Source organism: Myodes glareolus, chromosome 12 (assembly GCF_982192425.1).
Source record: "Myodes glareolus chromosome 12, mMyoGla1.1, whole genome shotgun sequence".
Classification (NCBI taxonomy): domain Eukaryota; kingdom Metazoa; phylum Chordata; class Mammalia; order Rodentia; family Cricetidae; genus Myodes; species Myodes glareolus.
The window spans coordinates 1813832-1836856 of NC_142037.1; the positions used below are offsets into that span (position 1 = coordinate 1813832).

At 37.5% G+C, this 23025-nt stretch overlaps 1 protein-coding gene across 1 annotated transcript in view; it reads right to left on the reverse strand.

Moving 5' to 3' along the window:
- Window positions 1–487: 487 nt before the first annotated feature.
- Window positions 488–23025, reverse strand: part of LOC125399540 (protein farnesyltransferase/geranylgeranyltransferase type-1 subunit alpha-like) — a 56558-nt gene continuing 34020 nt past the window's right edge. The window contains exons 8-10 of the mRNA XM_087912336.1: window positions 6158–6229; window positions 4840–4974; window positions 488–1639 (exon numbers count right to left, since the gene is read on the reverse strand). The gene's annotated coding sequence lies outside the window, so the exon portion shown is untranslated. The remainder of the gene's footprint in view (window positions 1640–4839; window positions 4975–6157; window positions 6230–23025) is intronic.

A 23025-nucleotide genomic window follows, 5' to 3' on the forward strand; every position in this document is an offset into this window, starting at 1 on the left:
GGCATGAGTATTGGTGTTCAGTACAGGAACCACACTATCAGACTTGGGAATTACCTTGGCTTGAGGATTCGGTGGTGAAGAATCATGGAGTATGACAAACTTAAGGAGGATTGAATTGAACGCTGAGCGCTACCTCCAAAGGATACTGCCCATTAGCAATCCGTATTTATAAATATGAAAACTAGCATTTATTAGCTGAGTTGAAGAGAACTGGACTGGAAGACTTGGAAGCTGAGAGTAGAGAAAAAATATAGTTTCAACCAGGTGGTGACATGGATGGTCATGATTAAACTAAACAGTCAACAAAACCAAACCAAAGTCATGAATCTGGAAAAGGGATCAATACGAAAGAACATGGTTGATAGGGATGGCAGGGATGTAAGAAAGGATGCATGGAGAGCAGAACTGGAATGCATTATACATATTATGAAATTGTCAAAAGAAAGAGAACCTTCATTTTAAAAGTTTCAAGGAGAAACACATTTTTAAAATTCTAAACTCATGATTGTATTAAATAAATAGAATTTTAATTTAAGAATAATTTTTACATTTTCGTGTAAGATAAAAACAAAAATATTAAGTTTTTCCGAACTCTTTAGAATTTCATTGTTGCACTAGACTACTGACAATTCTACAAATAAAACCAATAAAACCTTACCAGATGTTTGTCCAAATCAGAAGCACAGTTCCCAAAGACAAATTTTTAAAATGTAAATTATTGGCATCTAGAGAAAGACTAGCAAAGTTTTGTCTTCAAGCAAGAACTTTTTACCATTAGAAACAAACCCTTCTATTAAGGGAACACCTAGAGGTTTATTTTTTTTCCCCTGAGCAACGGGTTTTAAATTTGACCTATAAAATTTAGGCTGGCCTACAGGTCCTCCATCCCTGTAGTACTAAAGAGTTAATTAGCATCTTAACTCTGAAACTGCCAAGGTCTGCAAAACTGTAAGCTAATAACAGCTAAACTGATGCAGAATGGTGTAATGCCTGCTAGTCATTTCTCTTATGGACTTAATTCCTGGAAATTGTTCCAGTCCTCAAAGGAAATAAATGATAGCATTGGCCAATTAACTCCTATCTATGCTTCTTTGTTTTTGTTAAAACATTAACTCATTCAATGGTTGTTCAGACATATAAGTAAAAATAGATAAATTTTTACTATATATATCATGTTTTAGACCCTCTCAAAAGAGGAAAGGCCATTGTAATTCATTCTACTTTTCAGGTTGCAACCGGACAGGTTTATTTGAAACGTTCTTAATTTTTCCCAGGCCTATACTCTACTATTTCGTGTCCAAATATGACTAGGAATTAAATGAAAAGTTTTCCAAACAGCATAGTCCAAGTTTTAAGCATTTTGCTGTACTTACGTGGATCTCATGCTGCTACCAGGGGCCCCTTCTGAACAGACAGCAGCAGCAGCAGCGGCAGCAGCGGTAGCAGCAGCATCATCAGCTTATCCAGGAAGGCCCCTGCAACCCAGGCCATGCTCATGCTCCAGGATAATCTAAAGTGAGCGGCAGCTGCTTGGGTGGCTCCGTATCCTTCGTGTTTCTGATGGTTCTCCCTCCTTGCTGACTCTTCTCCTGTTACTCATGCTGCTAGTTCTCCACTGGCCACAAAAATTGATTTCAAACTAAAATCAATCAGAAGAGACAGAGATGGACACTTTATACTCATAAAGTATTGAGGAACTCTCAATCCTGAATATCTATGCCCCACTATAAAAGCACCCACATATGTAAAAGAAACATTACTAGAACTCAAAACATACATCAAACCCCACACTCTAATAGTGGGTGATTTCAATACTCCTCTCTCACCAATGGACAGGTCCACCAGACAGAAACTTAACAGAGAAATAAGAGAACTAACAGATGTAATGAACCAAATGGACCTAACAGACATCTATAGAACATTCCACCCAAACAGAATATACCTTCTTCTCAGCATATCATGGAACCTTCTCAAAAATTGATCACATAATTGGTAACAAAGTAAACATCCATAGATACAAAGAAATTGTAGTAATCACCTGTGTACTATCAGATCACCATGGAATAAAGTTAGAATTCAACAACAATTTTAACTCCGAAAGCCTACAAACTCATGGAAACTGAGCAGTCAACTACTGAACCACCCCTGGGTCAAGGAAGAAATAAAGAAAGAAGTTAAACTGTTTCTTGGATTTAATGAAAATAAAGACACAACATACCCAAACTTATGGGACACTATGAAAGCAGTGCTAAGAGGAAAGTCCATAGCACTAAGTGACCACATAGAGAAAGCTCACATTAGAGACTTAACAGCACAGCTGAAAGCTCTAGAAAAAAAAAGAAGCAGACTCACCCAGGAGGAGTAGAAGAATGGGGATAATCAAACTGAAGGCTGAAATCAACAAAATTGAAACACAGAAAACAATCCAAAGAATCAATGAAACAAAGAGCTGGTTCCTGGAGAAAATCAACAAGATTGACAAACCCCTATCCAAACTAATAAAACGGCAGAGAGAAAACATGCAAAATAACAAGATCAGAAGTGAAAAGGGGGACATAACCACAGATAGAGAGGAAATTTAGAGAATAATTAGATCTTACTACAAAAGCCTGTATGCCACAAAATTGGAAAAGAGCACTAAATATTTACATATAGACTTATTTTGATTATAGCCTTATAATCAAAAATACAATAATCAAAGAAGAGACCTCAGAATAAATCCCACTGAAACCTGTATAAGAATTTCATAACTATGACTTGGAGTAAAACAAATTTGTGCTTCATTTAAAAAAAAGGAAGGGAAATTATGAAAGTATGGTAGCTATATAGTAAAGTTTAGCATTAAAATAATACTGATACCAGCTTAATGTAAAGGCAAGGAGGGTGCAATATACATTGGATTCACATGCTACTTGAAACAATATTAACAAAATACACGAAGCACTGTTTTTCCTCTAGAAGCAAAGAGAATTGGTCCTGCAAAGAGAGGAAGTGAAGTTTCTCATGTGACTACTCTTACTGCCTGGAGATTTTTTGAACCACAGCACAGACAGGAAAACGGAAGGGCCAAGAAATCCTCTGAGTTTGAAAAGACAATACTAGGAATATGGAAGATTAAGCTGTATTTTACAAAAGACACAAGGCCTGCACAGAATAAGGACATCACGGAGAAGCAGAAAGACCCCTCAAAATCCCACACTGTGTGAACAGCTGATTAGGATCAGAGGGCTGACAAAGGATTTGGAAAAACAGTGTTCAACACTCACATAGGGCCAGGAATAACATCTAGTTCCACCAGCTGCAGTGAGAAGCCCTTATCTCGCTATAAAGGTTTCATTACCTTTAATCTAAGAATTCCTCTGTTATTTCTTAAGAAAATGTAAAAGCAAGACATTTTTTCAAATACCTTAAATGTATTACCAGGACAGAGCTCAATGATATTTATAGGAAAACAAAATATTTACCATGCAAAAAGTCAAAACTACATTCCTTTGTTTCCTATAAGAAATCGACAGACACAGACAAGCGAAATGTCTCTATAGTCGACTACAAAGTGTTTCCAGGGACTCAGAGAAATCACAGAACTGAAAAGTAACTGAACTGAAAACTTTGACAGAGGATCTGAGTATTAGATCAAACAGAGAGAATTACTGAGTTATAAGGTAGGTCACTGGAAAAAGTACCCAGGGCGATTAATGACAAGAAAGAAGAATGGAAAAGGTAAAAAGACATGCAGGTCAACATTTTCACCATTAGTGTAGCAGAAGAAAAAAAAGAGGCAGAAAGGGCTACAAAGCACTCCAAAAAATTACAGTGGCAGAAAACCTTCCAAGAGTGGGGGAAGAGCTGGAATTCCAGATGCAGGAAACTCACGCTGAGACACATCACAGTTAAGCTGTCACAGTGTGAGAGGCTTAAAAGCAAAGGGAAGCTGGCAGTGGTGACAGGGGCCTTTAATACCAGCACTCGGGAGGCAGAGGCAGGCAGATCTCTGGATCCCCGTGAGTTCAAGGCCAGCCTGGTCTGCAAGAGCTAGTTCCAAGATAAGCTACAGAGAAACCCTGTCTTGAAAACCAAAATCAAAACCAAAACCAACCAACCAACCAATCAAACAAGCAAAAGCAAAACTAAAGGGAGAAAGGCAAAATGTTACATACTAGGGACTGCCCTACCACTATGTTAGTGACTTAATTTGTTTGTTGGGAAGAGATCTAAGAAATCAGAAGGGAGTGTGATAATATATTCAAGTCTCCAAAGAAAACAAGGAATCAAGAATATGTTATTAGAATTTCTGTTTTTCAGACTGGTGGAATGTAAAGGAACTGCTAAGAAAAACAAATGCTAGTGGAATTTACCACCACTTTTCCTCCCTGGGAAAGGGATATCAGTAACTGCATGAAAATAGAGAAATTATAAAAATCACTGGCAAAGTATACTGTCCGTCTCAAAACAGTAGAAAACTGCTTTGTTGTTGGATAAATTAATTATATCATTATCATGAAAATTAAAAGACAAAACTATTATAAAAAGCAACTATCCCAGTATATTTTCCACTTCTATAATAAAATATATGAGAGTGAACCAGCTATACCACTCTTGGGTATTTCAGAAAGACTCTAAGCTCTACCACAATGATACTTGTATCTCCATGTTGACTTCTGCTCTATTCACAATAGCTATGAGATGGAACCAGACTAGATGCTAGTTAACAGATTAGTGGATAAAGAAAACATTGTACATATACATAATGGAACTTAAGTCATCCATGAAAAAAAAACGTATGATTTAAATTTTTTATAAACATAAATATTTCTTCTACCCCTGACTGTTGTGATTTACCTTGTTTATGCTAGGTGGCAGTGGCATGCACCTTTAATTCCAGCACTGGGGAGGTAGAGACAGGCGTATCTCTGTGAGTCCGTCCTGGTCTATAAGAGCTAGTTTCAGGACAGGTTCCAAAGCTACAAAGAAACCCTGTCTCAAAACAAACAAACAAACAAAATCTTGTTTACTGTTCTGTAAGGACCAGACAACAGATGTATGTACAGTATGTTCTAACAAAAATAACCTTAAATTTGTATTAATATACAAAAATATGTTAAGCAATAGTAGAAACATAAACAGAATTGATGTGGGATTCCCCACTGTATGCTGTGAATACCATTGGTTAATAAAGACTGCTTGAGTCTATAGCAGAGCAGGGCAGAAAGAGCTAGATTGGGAAAACTAAAGTGAATGCGGGGAGAAAGAAGGGGGGGAAGTCAGAGAGAAGCCATGTAGCCCTGCTGGAGACAGACACTGGAACTTTAGCTGGTAAGTCACAGCCACGTGGCAATACACAGATTAATAGATATAGTTAAACTAAGATGTAAGAGTTAGCCAATAAGAAGCTAGAACTAATGGGCCAGGCAGTGATTTAATTAAATTTACAACATTCAATGAAATTAAATATAAATATTGTAACTATAATTCTTGCTTGATAACTGTTTTGTTATATGTAATTTTACTATGTTAAAGTTAAAGCCTTCCTTTTTGTTTAAATATAGTTTCTGTGCGGTTATTTTGGTTCTGGGCTGCTGGGACAAGCAAGTAGCCTCCTTTCTAAAAATTTGTCCCAACATGGGGCACCAGATGAAGACAGACATTCCACACTAGCTCAGAATTGAGTATAATAGAGTTATTTATTTTGGGGTAGACTCACAGATTACAGTCTTCTGCTCAAACGTGGAGCAGCAACCAAATCCCGCAGCTGGAAGAGAGGCCAGGCGCATGCTTTACATTGACATATATAGTATAAGAGGCCATGTCCAAGTGGGTGGGTAACTTAAAGGCTACTGGCGGTAGGATTTCCTACAGCACAGTATAGCAAAAAATAAACTCAAATTTGTATCAATATACAAAAATCCATATCAATGTGAAATACTTAAGACTGGTAGTTGCTTTTTTGGTTTAAAAGTAGATTCAAATAATCTACCCTCTTATCCTATCATTTCTGTATCACTTTTTTTTTTGTTTTGAAAATGAGATCCCTGAATTTAACCTCTATAGTTAGGCTCCTTTGTTTTGACCATTACCAATAACAACTCTAACAAACACCCTCCCCCCCAGAATGACAAATATCCATACCCACAGAATGACCAAAATCCATCCATCCTACCTCTTGGGAATGTGGGCATCATGTTCTCAACATTGCTTCCTGTTGTTTGGGGGTTCTGGTAACGTTTGGATCCTGAGAAAAATTAAGATATTGGTTAATTCTTGGCTGTAGTAGTATTCTGAAGCTGGGTGATGTCAGCCAGCAGCCTTGAAACTGTTCTGGATGTAGAACTCAGAGTAAGCTGCAACAGAAACATTTTGAGAGGTTGGATCACCTGGGTCATCCATTTTCATTGGTGTCTGGTCCCCTTGCTCTGAAAATACATAAACTTGTAAAGGTAACATACATAAGTGTATTAATTCAAGTTTAGACTATGTATTATACATGAGTCAGCAAAATACAGTTTTTTGTTTTATGTTTGAGGAGGTAAAGTATATATGATGTGCCATGTAGTTCTTTTAAGTTTACTTCTTTATATCTGTAGTCAAAATTTCAGGGGGTCTTTCTTGATTAAACATGATTTTCCTTAACTCAGAATGAATCTACAGCTTCTCATTTCCTTTGGAAATAAATCCATAACCTCTCCCCAAAGTAACATATCTTTTGACTTAAATTCTGAAGATATTTTTAAAATATATAGGTTAGTTTAATCTAGCAGTTTTCATAATCCAGTGTCTTTTGGCAGCCAAAAACTCAATTCAAAAACAACACAATAACATAAAATCCAGACTCTTTGTGCATTTCCCATCTTTACATGTTTTTTCCTTTAAGTTAATTTACTCCCCTTCTAAAGACTTTATTATTTTAAAATTACATATTTCTATTTTATATCCCCTATACCTGCTCTTTTCTTTCCCAGTCCTACATATGTTTATAAACACACTATAACCCATTTAGAGGTTGTCGTTTTTTTTAAAATCTGAATCTATCTTTACTGTATATCTGTAACCTTTTCTCTCTGCAAGAGCAAAACCATAAGTCTGCCATGCAGAGAACCCACCATGGGCTTAGTTATGGAATGCTGGCAGTTGCCAGGAAATGCTTGACCAGTAGCTCAGGCTTGTTGCTAGCTAAATCTTGCACTTTAACCCACATTTCTATCAATCTATATATTGCCACATGGCTTGTCCTCCAGCATATTGTGCTTATTCTGTGTCTCTTGGTGACTCCACTGACTCTGCCTCTGGTCTCCTTCCTTCATCATTTTCAGTTTGGCTGTCTTACCTATACTTCTGCCTGACTACCAGCCAGTCAGTTCTTTATTAACCAATGAGAGTAATATATATTCACAGTGTACATAAAAGATTATTCCACAGCATGTGCATGTGCATGTACACATGCACACACACACACAAGCTCTATTAAAGATACAGTAGTATGGGGTTTGCCATAAAAAAATCAAAATGAGATTCTGAAAATGATTAAAAATTGTACAGAAGAGTCAGGCCTGGAAGTACAACCATTAATCCCAGCCCCTTGAGTGACTGAGACAGAATGATCACAAGATCAAGAACATTCTGAGCAACTTGATGATATATTGTCTCAAAATAAAGAATAAAAACATTTGGGGATTGATGGCTGAGATGACCCTACCACATAGGATGACCTGATTATCAGTCATAATGAGCAGGAAGTAGTCTGTAGAACAATGCCCAAATTCCCTAAATGATTATTTATAAATGTTTGTTTACATTTAAAGGGGGACAAGCCATGAAGATAAATACTTTGCATTGATTTATTGATACAATAAATTTAAGGACAATGTTGTTATATGTATATTCCTGCTCTTGATTAAGTTTATGTGTTTGTGCAGCTCATTTAAAAATATAATGTATAGTTAAGGAATACATGTTAATAAATAATCACCTATAATAGTCAAGCTTATAATCATGTTAGGTTTTCCAGATGAACAGAGATAATGGATAGGTATTCTTAAAACCTTTCAAAGGCTAACAGAATATGGCAATTAAAATGTTTTAAGAATTTAGGACTTTCCATGAAAATGAGACACATCTGCTTCTGGCAGTACCAATCTACTTCAAGAGGATGATGGGCATTGAAGAGGCTCTTTATGGAGTTTGTTAGCCATTTGGGCACGAAACCGCTCTTGCCTGGATGGCTTCACGGTATACTGTATAAACTGAAGATGAAGGACCCACAGAAAAACATGACTGCTGAACTAGCCTAAAGGTAAGATTGTCTTTCAGGGCTCCTGCTTCATGAAAGTATCTGTCAGAAGTACTGAAGGATACAAAAGAAAGTGAGTGACAAACTGCCAATAGAGGTAAAACAGTCTTTCAAATTTCCTGTTTTGTGGAAGTCTGCCAGATACTATGGGCCTGTAGGCTGAAGATGGGTGCCCCAATGTTATAAAAGAACTTTGGGTGTCTGTCCTGGCAGCAAGATATTTCTGCCAATTCTAGAGTTTTGGAAGTTGCTTACAATGCACTTTCTGTTAACTTAGGTTATATCCTTCTGTAGTCTTTGAAGAAGTTGAAGAATAGATAGTTATAATTATAGTTTTCCTTAGTTACGATAAAAGATAAAGTAGATATAAATATTGTAACTGTAATTCTTGCTTTATACCTGTTTTGTTATATATACCTGTTTTGTTATATATAATTTTACTATGTTAAAGTTAAAACTTTCCTTTTAATTTAGACAGAAGAGGGGAGATGATGGGGGATTCTCTTCTGTATGCTATGAATATGTTTTATTACCATTGGTTATTAAAGAAGCTGTTTTGGCCAATGGTTTAGTAGAGTAAAACCAGGCAAGAAATCCAAACAGAGATACAAAGAGAAAGTAGGAAGAGTCAGAGAGATGCCTTGTAGCTGCTGAAGGAGAAAGGCACCAACTGTCAACTAGAATCTTATCAGTTATTATGTCAATATACAGATTAATAGAAATGGGCTAATTCAGATGTAAGAGTTAGCTAGAAATATCCCTAAGCTATTGGCCCAACAGTGCTGTAATTAATATAGTTTCTGTGTGATTATTTTTGGCCTGGCTAGCCAGGAAATGATCAAGCAGTCTCTGAGAGTCTCTGCTCAGTAGAACAGAGCTTGGTTTGTATGAGCAAGTCCCCGAATCCATCCCCAGTGTAAAACACAGAAATAAAAACAGATCAGTGAAGTGTGAATGCCTTCTAACAGTCACATATCTAAAGTAAATATATTTACATTTTATTTAGTGTTGTTTTAAAGAAAATCTCAATCATTCAATTTTACCAATAAAGACTCAGGGACTAGATGCTTCGGTGAAAGCCTGCTAGCTCAGAGGTACATAAAGCACCTAGCTGACCTTCCTTCCCTGCCAACATCCCAGAAAAAGCCTTTTCTCTTACACCATCTTAAATAAGACTCATCCAACTCAATGCCCCCCTATTTCTTGTCTCTCTGTCATTCTGACACACATTCTCTATGATTTTTTTTTCTTTTCTCACTTCCTGCCAACTGGTAGATTTCTCCACCTCTTGACATACAATTGACTTTATTTATAAATTTCAAGAAGAAAGCTCTTGGATTAAAGGTATATGCTAGGACTGAGTCACATCAAAACTAGACATAGGTTTTTCCAAGTAAATAATGCAATCTTAGGGTTCACAGTATGATCAAATAAACTGCAACATTTCCCCCTTTTGTCTAAAGAAAAGGGATAGTATTTTTTTAACTCTAGCACTTAAAACTCTTACAATAATCATGCTATTTCTACCATGTATTTTATAATGTTCATCTTGATTGTTTTGGGCTATATTAGGATTAAATATTTCTGTAAATACTTAACAGTAGCTAAAACTTCTGTAAAATGTTGTATCAATCTTATGCGAGTTCAGCAATTTGAATGTCTTGAGCAGTTTGCAGTCCAAAGTTGACCTTCAGTACTTGGTCATCTTAGTGGCAATCCTGGATAAGTAGAACATAGCATTCAAGCCAAAGGTATCCACTATTTGTGCAGAACTCTTTTCTTGGGACGTTTTCTCTTGATGATTTGTTCTTCTTCTGTAGATGTTTCATTTGTTCACTGGTTTCCAGATTCCTTACTTGGATGTTTTTGTTCTCCTGGAAAGATAAAAGCAAAACCTTGCCCCAAACTTAACTCTCAGGGATCCTATTTTGGGAGGTTCTTTTCAAGGGCAATTTTATTTGGCAACTGAAAAATATTATCTTTCAATTATTAAAATACTTTTGAAAACTTGAAACTAAATATATGTTAGTCTGTGTGGATAAATATATATACCTATATTCTCCTTTCTCTTTATATATAAATTCAAAGTTTAAGTATATTAATTTTTAGATAACAAAGGACATTCACTTTGAATTTTAGCCTGCCTTTTACAACAGGTTTTTAAATTTAAATTACTGTAACTCTTATGTGCTTGCCTCTGATTCCCACGTATTGGGATTAAGGCATGTTCTTCTCAAATGCTGGGACTAAAGATTTGAACCACTGCCTGGCAATGGATTCCTTATAATACTTATTCTCATAGGTTTGTCCTGATTTAATATGGTTCTCCATTTGCCCTTACTTTTTAGTGTTAGGGGTAAACTTTCAAGCTTTTGAATCAGCAATCTGTCTTTCTTATTTATTCTGCATTTGTTCCCTGGCAAATTTTAATAGTCCAGTCTTAAATTTGTCCACTATTTCATTGTTTTCAGATTTTCTGTCTATGTTGCCTACATGGACTACATAAATTTTGATGCCTTTGCTAAGTTTTGCTAGCTTATTCCATTTCCATTCATGTATGCCATGACCAGATATTTTTGACAATTATCTGTCAGTTGTTTTCCATTTTGATAACAACATAGTTATACTATTGCACATGCATTATGAATTGGAGAAAATATGTTTTCCTTTTGCTTTCTCAGTTCTTTGTCTTATATCCAATAGTGCTGCACTGATTTTGTGTTTCCTTCCTAAGTATTGTCCATTCCATCCCTTGGTCTATTTAGGCTGCTAATTTCCATTAGTTTTGGTTCCATCAGTGGTTGATGACCCATCAGTAAACAATTTATTAGCCAAATAGTATGGGCATTATAGTGGTCTTCATAGTTCAATAGGTGCCTCTTTTGGGGGAGAGGCAAATAGTTTAGGGATGAGAATTATGGGCAACTGAGCTATTTCTTCAGTTTAGGAAAGCACAGACCTTTTCCTTACTACATTCTGGCCATGAAGAAATTCAAATAGTGTCCTTTGCTTTACAGAAGCTTCTCAGTTTCAGGAGGTAACATTTATTCATTGTTGCTCTTATTGTCTGTGCTACTAGGGTCCCACCTAGGAATTGGTCTCCTGTGTTTGTAGACTACTTTCCACTTTCTATTCTACCAGGTTCAACATGCTTAGATTAATATTGACATATTTAATCCATGTGGACTTCAGTTTTTTGCATGGTGATAGATATGGATTTATTTTCATTCCTCTACAGGTTGACACCCAGTTATGACAGCACCATTGTTAAAGATGCTTTCTTTCGTCCATTGTATAGTTTTAGCTCCTTTGTCGAAAATCAGGTGTTCATAGGTTTGTGGATCCACAAAAAGGCAACATACTGATTGGGAGAAGATCTTCACCAACCCCTCATCAGACAAAGGTCTGATCTCCAAAATATACAAAGAACTCAAGAAACTAGACACTAAAACTCTAATTGACCCAATTAAAAATGGGGTACTTAACTGAACAGAGAATTCACAACAGAAGAAGTTCAAATGGCCAAAAGACACTTAAGGTCATGCTCAACCTCCTTAGTGATCAGGGAAATGCAAATCAAAACAACTTTGAGATACCATCTTACACCTCTCAGAATAGCTAAAATCAAAATCACCAAAGATAGTCTATGCTGGAGAGGATGTGGAGTAAGAGAAATACTCATCCATTGTTGGTGGGAATGCAAACTTGTGCAGCCACTTTGGAAATCAGTGTGGCGGTTTCTCAGGAAACTGGGAGTCAACCTCCCTCAGGACCCAGCAATTCCACTCTTGGGAATATGCCCAATAGATGCCCTAACATACTACAAAAGCATTTGTTCAACTATGTTCATAGCAGCACTATTTGTAATAGCCAGAACCTGGAAACAACCTAGATGCCCCTCAATGGAAGAATGGATAAAGAAAGTGTGGCATAGATACGCATTAGAGTACTACTCGGCGGTAAAAAACAATGACATCTTGAATTTTGCATGCAAATGGATGGAAATAGAAAATGCTTTACTAAGTGAGGTAACCCAGACCCAAAAAGATGAATATGGTATGTACTCACTCATAAGTGGATTCTAGCCATAATTTAAGGACATTGAGCCTATAATTCATGATCCGAGAGAAGCTAAATAAGAAGGTGAACCCAAAGAAAATCATATAGTTATCCTCCTGGATATTAAAAGTAGACAAGATTGCCAGGCAAAACTTGGGTGCACTGGGGTGTGGGGGGTTGGATGTAAGGGGAGATGGGTAAAGAGAAGGGAGAAGGGGAGGATTCAGGAGAGCTTGGGTGAATGGGATGGGTGGGATGGAGGAAGGGTGGATAGGGGAGCAGGAAAGTAAATATCTTAATTAAGGGAACCATTTTAGGGTTTGCAAGAGACTTGACTCTAGAGGGGTTCCCAGGTCCAAAGAGAGGTCCCCAGATTGTTCCTTGGGCAGCAGAGGAGAGGGTGCCTGAACTGGCCTTGTCCCATAGCCACACTGATGAATATCTTGCATATCACCATAGAGCCTACATCTGGCGATGGATGGAGATAGAGACAGAGACCCACATTGGAGCACTGGACTTAACTCCCAAGGTCCAAATGAGGAGAAGGAGGGAGAACATGATCAAGGAAATCAGGATCACGAGGGGTGCGTCCACCCGCTGAAACAGCAGGACTGATATAATGGAGCTCACCAAGGCCAGCTGGACTGGGACTGATGGAGTATGAGATCAAACTGGACCCTCTGAATGTGGCTGGCAATGAGGACTGACTGAGAAGCCAAGGGCAATGGCACTGGATTTTGATTCTACTGCATGGACTGACTTTGTGGGAGCCTGGTTTGTTTGGATGCTCACCTTTATAGACCTGGATGGAGGGAGGAGGACCCTGGACTTCCCATGGGGCAGAGAACCCTGACTGCTCTTAGGACTAGAAAGGGAGGGAGAGGTGAGGAGGGAGAGGGAAAAGGGAGGTGGGGAGGAGGTGGAAATTTTTAATAAATAAATAAATAAGATGGAGAAAAAAAGAAATTCAAATAGAACTCAGTTCCACTTCATACAGATATTGGAAACAGTTCAAGGCTTGAAAACTAAAATGGAGGAAATGAAGAAAACACAAACAGAGGGCCAGCTGAACATGGAAAATCGAGGTAAACGATCAGAGACAAGCATAACCAACAGAATACGAGAGAGAGAAGAAAGAATCTCAGATGCTGAAGACACCATAGAGAAAATAAACGCACTGATCAAGGAAAACAGCAAATCCAACAAATTCTCATCACAAAACATTCAGGAAATCTGGGACACAATAAAAAGACCAAGCCAAAGAATAATAGGGGTAAAAGAAGGAGAAGAATTACAACTTAATGGCCCAGAAAATATATTCAACAAAAATGAAGATTCAAGAGCATACAGGACACCGAATAGACTGGATCAAAAAAAAAAAAACCATACCCTTGCCATTTAATAATCAAAACACAAAACATACAGAATAAAGAAAGAATATTAAGAGCTGCAAAGGAAAAAGGTCAAGTAACTTATAAAGGTAAACCTATCAGACTTACACCAGACTTCTCTATGGAAACCATGAAAGCCAGCAGGTCCTGGATAGAGGTACTGCAGAAACTAAGAGACCATGGATGCAAGCCCAGACTACGAAAAAGCTTTCATTCACTATCAAAGGAGAAAACAAAATATTCCAGGATAAAAACAAATTTAAACAATACGTAGCCACAAATCCAGCCTTACAGAAAGTAATAGAAGGAAATCACAACCCAGGAATCCAACAATGCCCACAATAACTCAGACATCTAGCGACCCTTCACCAGCAGAACTCAAAGAAGGAAATCACACAAACTCTACTAACAACAACAAAAAAATAACCGCAGCTAACAACCACTGGTCATTAATATCACTTAATATCAATGGACTCAATTCTACAATAAAAAGGCACAGGCTAAGAGATTGGATACGAAAACAGAATCCAACATTCTGCTGTTTACAAGAAAAACACCTCACCCACAAAGACAGACATCTACCCAGAGTAAAGGGTTGGGAAAAGGTTTTTCAAGCAAATGGACCTAAGAAACAAGCAGGTATGGCCATACTAATTTCTAACAAAATTGACTTCAAACTAAAATCAATCAGAAGAGATGGAGATGGACATTTTATAACAGGAACAATTCATCAGGATGAAGTCTCAATACTGAATATCTATGCCCCTAATATAAAAGCACCCACATGTGTAAAAGAAACATTACTAGAACTCAAGGCACACATCAAACCACACACACTAATAGTAGAAGACTTCAACACTCCTCTCTCACCAATGGACAGGTCAATCAGACAGAAACCTAATAGAGAAATAAGAGAATTAATGGAAGTAAATATTCAAATGGACTTAACAGAAATCTATAGAACATTCCACTCAAATAGGAAAGAATAGGTTCCAGCATCTCATGGAACCTTCTCGACAATTGACCACATACTCGGTAACAAAGCAAACTTTCACAGATACAAAAAATATTAATAACCTCCTGTGTCTTATCAGGTGACCAAGGAATAAAGTTAGAATTTAACGATAATTCTACCCCCAGAAAGCATACAAACTCATGGAAGCTGAACAGTTAACTACTGAACCATCCCTGGGTCAGGGAAGAAATAAAGAAAGAAGTTAAACTGTTCCTTGGATTTAATGAAAATAAAGACACAACATACCCAAACCTATGGGACACTATGAAAGCAGTGCTAAGAGGAAAGTTCATAGCACTAAGTGCCCACATAAGGGAAATGGAGAAAGCACACATTAGAGACTTAACAGCACAGCTGAAAGCTCTAGAAAAAAAAGAAGCAGATTCACCCAGGAGAAGTAGAAGACTGGAAATAATCAAACTGAGGGCTGAAATCAACAAAATAGAAACACAGAAAACAATACAAAGAATCAATGAAACAAAGTGCTGGTTGTTTGAGAAAGTCAACAAGATTGACAACACTTTATCCAAACTAATCAAAAGGCAGAGAGAGAACATGCAAATTAACAAGATCAGAAATGAAAAGAATGACATAATAACAGACACGGAGGAAATTCAGAGAATCATTCGGTCTTACTACAAAAGCTTATATGCCATAAAGTTGGAAAATGTAAAAGAAGTGTACTTGTTTTTAGATAAGTACCATTTACCAAAATTAAATCAAGAAGAGGTGAACAATTTAAATATACCTATAAGTCATGAGGAAATAGAAGGTGTCATAAAAAACCTCCCAACCAAAAAATGCCCAGGACCTGATGATTTTAATGCAGAATTTTATCAGAACTTCCGAGAAGAGCTGATATCTATACTCCTTAAGGTGTTTCACTTAATAGAATCGGAAGTGTCACTGACAAACTCTTTTTATGAAGATACAGTCACCCTGATTCCAAAACCACACAAAGACACAATCAAAAAAGAGAATTACAGGCCAATCTCCCTCATGAACATCGATGCAAAAATTCTCAATAAAATTCTGGCAAAAAGAATTCAAGAACACATTAAAAAATTATCCATTACAATCAAGTAGGCTTTATTCCTGAGATGAAGGGCTGGTTCAACATACAAAAATCTATCAATGTAATCCATAATATAAATAAATTGAAAGAAAAAAACCATATGATCATATCATTGGATGCAGAAAAAGCATTTGACAAAATTCAACATCCCTTTATGATAAAGGTTTTGGAGAGGTTAGGGATACAAGGATCATACCTAAATATAATAAAAGCAACATATAGCAAGCCAACAGCTAATATCAAATTAAATGGAGAGAAACTCAAAGCCATTCCACTAAAATCAGGAACAAGACAAGGCTGTCCACTCTCACCATACCTCTTCAATGTAGTTCTTGAAGTTCTAGAAATTGCAATAAGACAACATAAGGAGATCAAGAGGATTCTAATCGGAAAGGAAGAAGTCAAACTTTCGTTATTTGCAGTTGATATGATAGTGTACATTAGTGACCCCCAAACCTCTATCAAAGAACTCCTACAGCTGATAAATAACTTCAGTGAAGTGGCAGGTTACAAGATCAACTCAAAAAAAAATCAGTCACCCTCCTATACACAAAGGATAGAGAAGCAGAGAGGGAAATAAGAGAAACTTCACCTCTCATGATAGCCACAAAGAGCATAAGGTACCTTGGGGTTACACTAACTAAGGTAGTGAAAGATCTATTTGACAAGAACTATAAGGCATTGATGAAAGAAATTGAAGAGGACACCAGGAAATGTAAAGACCTCCCATGCTTTTGGATGGGTAGGATCAACAGTAAAAATGGCAATTCTACCAAAGGCAATCTATAAATTCAACGCAATCCCCATTAAAATCCCAACAAAATTCTTCACAGACCTTGAGAGAACAATAATCAAATTCATATAGAAAAACAAAAAAAATCAAGGATAGCCAAAACAATCTTATACAATAAAGGAACTTCTGGAGGCATTACCATCCCTAACTTCAAACTCTATTACAGAGCGACAGCAATGAAAACAGTGTGGTACTGGCATAAAAACAGAGAAGTCTACCAATGGAATCGAATAGAAGACCTGAATATTAACCCACAAACCTATGAACGCCTTATTTTCAACAAAGGAGCTAAAAGTATACAATGGAAGAAAGAAAGCATCTTCAACAAATGGTGTTCGCAGAACTGGATGTCAATCTGTATAAGAATGACAATAGATCCATATCTACCAACATGCACAAAACTCAAGCCCAAATGGATTAAAGACCTCAATACCAATCTGAACACACTGAACCTGATACAAGAGAAAGTGGGAAGTAGTCTACAATATATGGGCACAGGAAACTACTTCCTATGTATAACCCCAGTAGCACAGTCAATAAGGGCAACATTGAATAAATGGGACCTCCTAAAACCGAAAAGCTTCTGTAAAGCAAAGGACACTGTCATTAAGACAAAAACGCAACCTACTGATTGGGAGAAGATCTTCACCAACCCCTCATCAGACAAAGGTCTGATCTCCAAAATATACAAAGAACTCAAGAAACTAGACATTAAAATGCTAATCAACCCAATTAAAAAATGGGGCTCTGAACTGAACAGAGAATTCTCAACTAAAGAAGTTCAAATGGTCAAAAGACACTTAAGATCATGCTCAACCTCAGGGAAATGCAAATCAAAGCAACATTGAGATACTTTCTTACACCTGTCAGAATGGCTAAAAATCAAAAACACCAATGATAGCCTATGCTTGAGAGGATGTGGAGTAAGAGGAACACTCATCCATTGCTGGTGGGAATGCAAACTTGTGCAACCACTTTGGAAATCAATGTGGCAGTTTCTCAGGAAATTTGGGATCAACCTACCCCAGGATCCAGCAATACCACTCTTGAAAATATACACAAGAGATATCCTATCATACTACAAAAGCATTGTTCAACTATGTTCATAGCAGCATTATTTGTAATAGACAGAACCTGGAAACAACCTAGATGCCCCTCAATGGAAGAATGAATAAAGAAAGTGTGGAATATATAAGCATTAGAGTACTACTCAGCGGTAAAAAGCAATGACATCTTGAATTTTGCATGCAAATGGATGAAAATAGAAAACACTATCCTGAGTGCAGCATCCCAGACCCAAAAAGATGAATATGGTATGTATTCACTCATTAGTGGATTCTAGACATTAATAAAGGACATTGAGCCTATAATTCTTGGTCCTAGAGAAGCTAAATAGGAAGATGAATCCAAAGAAAAACATGTAGTTATGCTCCTTGATATTGGAAGTAGACAAGATTGCTAGTCAAAAATTGAGAGCCTTGCGGGTGGAGGTGGGGTGGAGGTGAGGTGGGGGTAAGGCAAGATGGATAGAGAGAAGTGAGAAGGGAGGATGGGGAGAACTTGGGGGAATGCAATGGTTGGGATGGAGGAAGAGTGGATATGGGAGCAGGGAAGTATAGATATTAATTAAAGGGGCCATTTTAGGGTTAGCAAGAGACTTGACTCTAGAGGGGTTCTCAGGTGTCCAAGGAGATGTCCCCAGCTTGTTTCTTGAGCAGCTGAGGAGAGGGCACCTGAACTGGCCCTATCTTATAGCCACACTGATGAATATCTTGCATATCACCATAGAACCCTCATCTGGGGATGGATGGAGATAGAGACAGAGACCTCTGGACTGAGCTCCCAAGGTCCTTATGAGGAGAAGAGAGAGAGAGAACATGAGCAAGGAAGTCAGGACCGCAAGGGGTGTGCCCACTCACTGCGATGGTGGGGCTGTTCTAATGGGAACTCACCAAGGCCAGTTGGACTGGGACTGATGGAGCATGTGATCAAACTGGATTCTCTTAACGTGGCCGACAAGGAGGGCTGACTGAGAAGCCAAGAACAATGGCACTGTGCTTTGATTCTACTGCATGGACTGGCTTTGTGAGAACCTAGTCTGTTTGGATGCTCACCTTCCTAGAACCGGATGTGGGGGGGGGGACCTTGGACTTACTGTAGGGAGCCGCCAGGATGTGGCCTTGGCCAGATAGTGCCAGCAGTCCTACAGCCTGGAGGTATACATATCCTTTGATGTTGCCGCCTTAGGCCGGTGTGCTCGGAGCCTTGTTTTGCATTTCAAGAGACTCAGTCTCCTGACCTGTCCCGTGGCCTTGGATCCTAGTAGAATGGCATCAACCAATCAGCATTCGAGCCTCTCACCCTAGAAAAGCGGCTGTCTTTGGATTTTTCGCTCTCTCTCTCATCCCTGTTCCCCATTCCCCCTTTCAATCAAGGAGCTCTAATAAATTGTGATTGAGAAGGATTCTTGATTTTGTGATTGTCCATTCCTGCTGGTCAGGAAGCACGTCACAACTTACCACAGGGTAGGGAACCCTGACTGCTCTTTGGACTGAAGAGGGAGGGGGATAGAGAATGGGGAGAGGGGGAGGAAATGGGAGGACGTGAAAAACTTTAATAATAATAATATAAAACCTGAAAAAAAGATAATACAAGTTTTGATAAAAGTGGTTTGGGCATAAAACTTTAAATTCATCAATATAAGTTAGATAATAGAGTATTTTCTCTAAATATGCCAAATACAAATGGACTGAACATTGTGAATATGACGCTTACCTGAAAATTGTTCTTATCATTTATAGCTTTGATATGTTAGAGTTCAAACTTTACTTTTTATTTAACGAAAAGGGGAAATGTAGTGGAATAATCATTTTGTACACTGTATAGATATGTCACTCTAATTGCTTTAATAAAGAGCTGAATGGCCAATAGCTAGGTGGGATTTTGGGTGCAGATAGAGATGAGAAGAAGAGCAGAGATACCAGGAGAAGCAAAGCAGGCAGCAAGGGCTTTACAAAGTAAAGGTAACCAAGTCATGTAAAAGAAAGTAGATTAAAAGATATGGGTTAACTTATGTTATAATATCTAGACAGAAACCAACCTAGGTCATTGGCCAAATTTTCATAATTAGTAATAAATTTCTGTGTTGTAATTTGGGAACTGGCTGACTTATGGGACAAAGAAAGACTCAATACATTGGACTTAGAAATCACTAAAACAAAAAAATTATATAAAAACAACATATCAAAACTTAAAGAATGTTGGAGGAGGTCGTTTGTTGGTTCCCGGCTGTCCAGACTCATGAAATATTCACACAGAAACTGTATTAATTAAATCACTGCTTGGCCCATTCACTCTAGCTTCTTATTGGCTAACTCTTACATATTAATTTGACACATTTATATTAATCTGTGCATCACCATGAGGTCTTGGCCTACCATCAAGGTTTCAGCATATCTGTAGGAATCAAAAACTTCCCTGTTCTTCAGATTTGAAAGGAAGTTTCTTTTTCCCTGTAAGGGTAAATAATGGCTGTGTATGGCCATGATGCCATGTATATCCTGACATTACAGCAATAAAGTATCTATCTTTTTCCTTTGGGGCCAAACAAGACATGATAGCTATCCTTCCTAATGGTTTCCAATCTCAAAGCCCCATCACAATTTCACATGGTGTGAGATTCTCTCCCTGCTCCCCTCCTCTCTCTTATTAATGCTCACTAGAGGGTAATTTTTGTGAGCTTCTTTCTAAGAACAGACTTTCTTTTGTAATTTTGAGCAAATGTTTCTAAAATTTGAAGACAAAAGAACACTTCCAAACTTCTCTAATAGAATCATCATTACTACTCTGATAAGAAACCAAATAGGGGTGCTACAAAAATAAAAGATGGTATAGGAGGTCCTATTGCATTTGCATAGGTTTTATTGGATAATAAAGAAACTGAATTGGGCCTAGTGATAGGGCAGAACTTAGGTAGGTGGAGAGTCAGAATTGAATTCTGGGAGAAAGAAAATAGAGGGAGAACCACCATAGAGCTGCCAGAGTCAAACATGTTGACTCTTTCCTGGAATGCCATGACCTCGTGGTGAAAGACAGATTAGTAGAAATGGGTTGAATCAAGATGTGAGAGTTAGCCAATAAGAGGCTAGAACTAATGGGCCAGGCAGTGTTTAAACAAATACAGTTTCTGTGTGATTATTTTGGGCATAAGCCAGCAGGGCATCCGGGACGAAAAGCAGGCCCTCTCCTTTCCTTGTGACAAATGGTGCTCCAATGTGGTAAACTAACTCCACGTAAAACCTGAGAGGGCTTGAAAAATTATAGACACAAATATAAAGTTTAGCACAGCTGGTGGCATGCCATAGCTCCTTTAAGAAAAATTTCCTAACTCAGCAGCCATAACAAAAAAAAAGCCACACAATTTTAAAACATGGCTTCCTGGGCTGTGTCGCCAGTACAAATTCCAGCTATTAAGCATTTCAATGGCATTTGTGGGCCTGGGTGTTTCTGTGCTCACTTGGGGTCAGGAGGAAAGTACTCTGAGACCATGCCAATGGCTCAGCACTCCCTGCCTGGTCGGGTAGCATTTTAAAATTGAAGACAGGTGGAGCCAACATCCAGAGCAACTGCAACCAAGCTGCCTAACATTTTAAAAGATCTAGACAATAAAGAATTACAGATTCACAATAGGACAGATTCAGACATAAACAACCTTTAAATGGGAACACTGTTGAATAAATGTAGGCTTGGGAGAGAAAAGATATATACACAGTATGAAATATATACACAGTCATAAAATAAAGTTAAAGCTTAAAAAAAAAGGTAAATTCTTTAAAGAGACAGAGTACAAATAGTCATAGATTAAAAGAAGTAAAAACAATAACCCACTTAAAAATGAAAAATTCACAGAGTCTGGATTCTATATATAATTGTGTTTTCTTTGAAATTTTTGACTGTAAAGGAGCTAAGTACAGAGACATTTCATTATATATGAAAGATATCATGACTTCAGAATTTGGGTCTAAGGATATGATGCTTTGGAAAACAGGTTCTTCTGTTTTCAAAAAAGATGAGAACCAGTGGATTACCTCCAGGCAAATATGGTTTAATAGACCATGCCTTCCTGAAAAGTTGCCTTAAACACACTCCGAAAATTACTTCACCTGACTGCCGACAGAGACAAACCTAACACAGAGGATACGCCATGAGGGACCTTATTAACAGCACCCCCTACAGCACGAAGCAGACTGTAAAGAAAAAACTGTGCCCATATTCCCAAATATTGTTTATAAATGTTCTTTTACATTTAAAGGGGAATATGATATAGATATAAATAATTTACATTGGTATGGATTTTGCTTTGTTGATATAAACTTAAGGTCAATTTTGTTATTTGTGTATGTATTTCTGATCTTAATTACGATATTGTGATTGTGTAGCTCATTAAAAATGTAATTTATAATCAAAAATAAAGGTTGTTATTGGATAATCATCTATAATAGTCAAGTATGTAGTCATATTAGTTAGATTTTCTAGATGTGCATAGATATATTTCAGATAGGCATTCTTGATATCTTTCAAAGACTACAAAATATGAATTTAAGAAGTTTTGATAACTTAGGGCTTTTCATGAAAATGAGACACGTCTGCTCCTCGCAGCACCAGCTACTTCAAGAGAAAGATGGGCATCAAAGAAGCTCCTTATGGAGTTTGATAGCCATTTGGGCAAAAAATTGCTCTTGCCTGGACTGCTGCATGAACTGGACATAAAAAACCCACAGAGAGATGACTACTAAACTTGCCAAAAGGTGAGATGATCATTCAGGTTTCCTGATTCATAAAAGAGTCTGCGAGACATTTTGCAGGATATAGAAGAAAGTGACTAAACTGTCTTTAAAATTTCCTGCTTCATGAAAAAGTCTGATAAATACTATGGGCCTGTAGGCTGATGATGGATGCCCCAATGAAACAAAAAAACTTTGGGTAAATGTCCAGGCAGCGAGATGTTTCTGTCACTTCTAAAGGTTTGGAAGTTGTTTACTGCCAGTTTACATTGGTAATATTATATCCTACTAAAGTCTTTGATAGAGTTAAAAAATAGTTATAGTTATAGTTTTCCTTTCATATAATAAAAGATAAAATAGACATAAATATTGTAACTATACATCTTGCTTGACAACTGTTTTATGTAATTTTACTACATTAAAGTAAATGTCTGTTTTTTTTAAAGAGAAACAGAAAAGGGAAAACGGTGTAGGAGGTCCTCCTGTATTTGTGTTGGTTAATAAAGAAACTGCTTTGGGTCTGGTGATAGGGCAGAACTTAGGTAGGTGAGGAGACAGAACTGAATTCTTGGAGAAAGAAAGTAGAGAAAGAACCACCATGGAGCCGCCAGAGTCAGACATGTTG